The 4,110-nt window shown below is 37.9% G+C and overlaps 1 pseudogene; it reads left to right on the plus strand.

The window, feature by feature from the left end:
- The first annotated feature begins 433 nt into the window (after positions 1-433).
- Positions 434-1,183, plus strand: LOC149174986 (oleosin G pseudogene; annotated as a pseudogene).
- Positions 1,184-4,110: the final 2,927 nt, after the last annotated feature.

Genomic DNA, 4,110 nt, shown 5'->3' on the forward strand with positions numbered 1-4,110 from the left:
AGCCAGGCCTGGCGTGCTGGCGATGAGACTCTTCGCAGAAAACTCTTCTGCTGGCGATGAGACTCTTCGCACAGACTGCCTGATGGCGATGAGACTCTTCGCAGAGACTCTTCATATCTTTCTTCCCTACAGAGACTCTTCATGTCTTTCTTCTCCGTGTGAGACCTTGCACTGGGCCTCGCTCGTTTAAATATTCATGAAAACGCACACATTTAGAAGAGCCACCGTCTAACTGTGAAGGGAGAAAGACGTAGTTGAATCTCGATGTGAAAAATTTGAAGATGGCACCTCAGTAGCAGCAAATTCCTGTTACCTCGAATGATCCGTCACCGGCTGGCAGTCAATCATGTACGCATAATCAAATCCGTGGAGTGGCATATGGCAATTATTCCGGTCATCGCTGCAGCGGCTGCTGTACTGTAGCAGAGACGATCAACCTGTTATCTATATTTTTGCTGAAATATTGTTTGTGATTGTCATAAGAATTTCTTGGTGTACTAATTGTCATTTATTCGTCATGGCTTCTCATGATCAGGCACAGCAACAAGTGCAGGGGCTGATGCAGAAGATACAGGAGAACGCTCCCAGTGCCCAGCAGGTTATGAAGATGATGGCCGCCATTACTGTGGGAGGGGCACTGTTGCTCTTGGCTGGAATTACCCTTACAGGGACTGGTAACTCTGGTTGTTGCAACTCCTGTGCTGATTTTCTTTAGCCCAGTATTGGTGCCTGTTGGGACTGTTCTGCTTCTCACCACCATTGGTTTTCTGTCTGCTGGGGGATTTGGAATTGCTGCCCTCTCTTCACTTTCATGGATTGTTAACTACATGAGGGGAAAACACCCACCTGGTGCTGATAAGGTCGACTATGCACGCCAACGCATCGCCAGCAAGGCCAAAGATGTCAAGGACCGAGCCGGGGGTTATATCCAAAACAAGGGTGATCAGGCCACCCAAGGGGGGTCCTGATCATATTTCATAATGTTTTTTCATCATGGCACATGTTAAATATTATAGTTAGCAATGTTTCTAAGTTTAATATGTCCAGCTGCTGCAAATATAAATTAGATTATTGGTCCAACAATATGTTCTTAGTATTAGAGGCAGCTTTTAGTTTGGGGTCATTTCAAGAGTGTTGTTATAGGTCTGGATAATTTAGTCACTGTTTCTTCATGTGAAGAAGATCATGGATGGAATGAGTTGTCGCTTTCAGTCACAGAACGTCACTCATCAGTCATCATCCATCTGCTCTTCACAATGTGCTGCAGTTTCTTTTAATGGTATTCTTCATGTCATCATGAATTGATCTTGATCAGCTTTAGCATGGTAATTATTGAGAGGTCACAGGTCTCTTTCTTGTTGCTTTGTATTTTTGTTCATTGCCCTGCTACTGTGAGGGCAGGGATAGAATTAATTCTCTCAGGTATCTTTCTGACATGGCTAAGTTTATGTCCATCACAACTACAGATAGCTTATTGCTTGTTGTGCTCAGATAGTTGTTTAGATTGGTTTATTGGCCAGCTGCAATAATCCCATACCCTACAATGTTTCATTTTTCCACAGGCTATTATCAAGAACATTCTCTGTTATAAATTTTTCCACCAGGCTATTATCAAGAACATTCTCTGTTATAAATAAATAAATGTACAGCATGATCAAATATCTTAAATATAGTATGCTTTTTCCCTTCACAAAAATATTTTCATCCTTTCCTGGTAAGGATGGTAAGGAATCTTAAAAAAATGTTTTCATCTTTCCTCATCTTTCCTGGTAAGTAATCTTAAAATAATATTTTCATCTTTCCTGGTGAGGAATCTTTTTCATCCTTTCTTGGTAAGGATGGTAAGGAATCTTAAAAAATGTTTTCATCTTTCCTCATCTTTCCTGGTAAGTAATCTTAAAATAATGTTTTCATGTTTCCTGGTGAGGAATCTTAATAGCAGGATCAAATATCTTAAATACAGTATACTTTTTCCCTTCCAAAAAAATGTTTTCTAAGCACCAGATTTTTCTTCTTATTTAAGGGAGTCTTAAATATAATATTCTTCTTATTTAAGGGAGTCTTAAATATAATATTATATAAGAGTTATAAAAGTGTTAATTTAATATTTATGTTTAAAAATATTGTCGAATATTATATTTTAGAATATTATATATATATAAAAATTTTAAAAGGGTGCAAGATTAGCCGAGTATTCCTCAAATATTATTATGGTATTTTAAAGTACTATATTTATTAGATGAGTGCTGTCAGAGGATTATCTCATTTTTATTTTATTTAAAAGAGTGCGAGATTGGATGCCGGATATTTTTATTTTTATTACGTTTTATATTAAATATGGTCATTAATATCTTATATTATTACGTATTACTTTTACTATATAAGGATAGATGTTGTTGTGATGTGAGATGGAAAGAAATATTGTAAATAGATGTTTAATGTCACTAAAGATCTAATATTATGATAAATTGTGTTTATCTAGCGTTATTTTCATTTTATTTTTTTTATATTAGAGTGAAAGTTACAGAATTTATTTTTAAGTTTCTTTAATATTATGATAAATTGTGTTTATTTAGCGTTATTTTCATTTTATTTTTTTTATATTAGAGTGAAAGTTACAGAATTTATTTTTAAGTTTCATTAATATTTCATTATGTAAATTTTATTGCATTCTGTATTATATTTTAATTACATCTTATTCTGGATATATGGATATACAGGTTATATCTTTATTACATGGTATATTTACGCCGTAAGGCGTTCCCTCTGAGAAAGACATCCCTAGAATGTGACGTGTGCGATCCTGAGCCATTGATTATGTGTGTTAGATGATTGGAGTGTTTTCAGCCGTTAATTTAATCTATTTTTTTCATATAAAAATGGTTTTTTTCCCATGGTAATGGGCCATGAAAGGCCAGGCCTGGCCTGCTGGCGATGAGACTCTTCTGCTGGCGATGAGACTCTTCGCAGAGACTCTTCATGTCTTTCTTCCCTGCAGAGACTCTTCATGTCTTTCTTCTCCGTGTGAGACCTTGCACTTGCCCTCGCTCGTTTAAATATTCATGAAAATGAAGAGCCACCGTCTAACTGTGAAGGGAGAAAGACGTTGTTGAATCTCGATGTGAAAAATTTGAAGATGGCACAGCAAATTCCTGTTACCTCGAATGATCCGTCACCGGCTGGCAGTCAATCATGTACGCAAAATCAAATCCGTGGAGTGGCATATGGAAATTATTCCAGTCATCGCTGTCGCGGCTGCTGTACTGTAGCAGAGACGAAAAAGTTTCAGAACAGAGATATGGGGTTATTCGCCATTTACAGTTCTGCCCCTAATTCAGGCCACGTTAATGTGTCGCGTTACCTGCAGAGGAACCTTTTCTCTAATATTTTGAAACAGGTAAGAGGGGGAAAATAAGTTGTTACTGATTTGGGGATTTTCATTTATGAATTTTTTCAGAGGATGCTAATTACATAATTTCATTAATGGTTCTGCCATGGTTTTGTGGTCTCCTGTGGAAGCCGAGGTTTTGGTCGAATCCGGAGAAAGAAATCGTGGAGGCCTTTCGAGAGACGAAGGCCGAGATTTTGAAGGACAAGAAGGTGGCTTGGGGAAATGGAAATTGCAGAGCAGTGACGGTAATGGTGATTGATGGGCGTCAACTTCTGGTAGCGAACGCAGGCGATTCCAAGGCTATCCTCTGTCGTGCTGGAACTGTCGTTCAGCTCTCCATCGATTACAAGAGGATCACCAATCCCCCATGGATCAATATACGAGGTAACCCCTTTTCTGGTAATTCAATTTATTGGCTTTGGGACAATTTTTTTTGGGGGGTTTGGAGGGAAATGGTAAAGAGAACTATATAATCATAGCTGCAATCCACTGCATATAAAATTTCAAATTTCTGGATGGTATAATAGTAGGAGAGAACTATATAATCATAGCTGCAATCCACTGCATATAAAATTTCCGGAGGGTATAATAGTAGGCAAATCATATGGGACAAGGTAGGTATAATAGTAGGCAAACCAAATGGGACAAGGTAGGTATAACAGTGGGCAAACCGTATGGGACAAGGTGAGCCAGAGTTATTGGTGAGTGAGTGCTTTAAC

This window comes from Pinus tabuliformis, chromosome 4_1 (assembly GCF_031772625.1).
Source record: "Pinus tabuliformis cultivar Carrire ecotype Pingquan chromosome 4_1, CPIR1, whole genome shotgun sequence".
NCBI classification, from domain to species: domain Eukaryota; kingdom Viridiplantae; phylum Streptophyta; class Pinopsida; order Pinales; family Pinaceae; genus Pinus; species Pinus tabuliformis.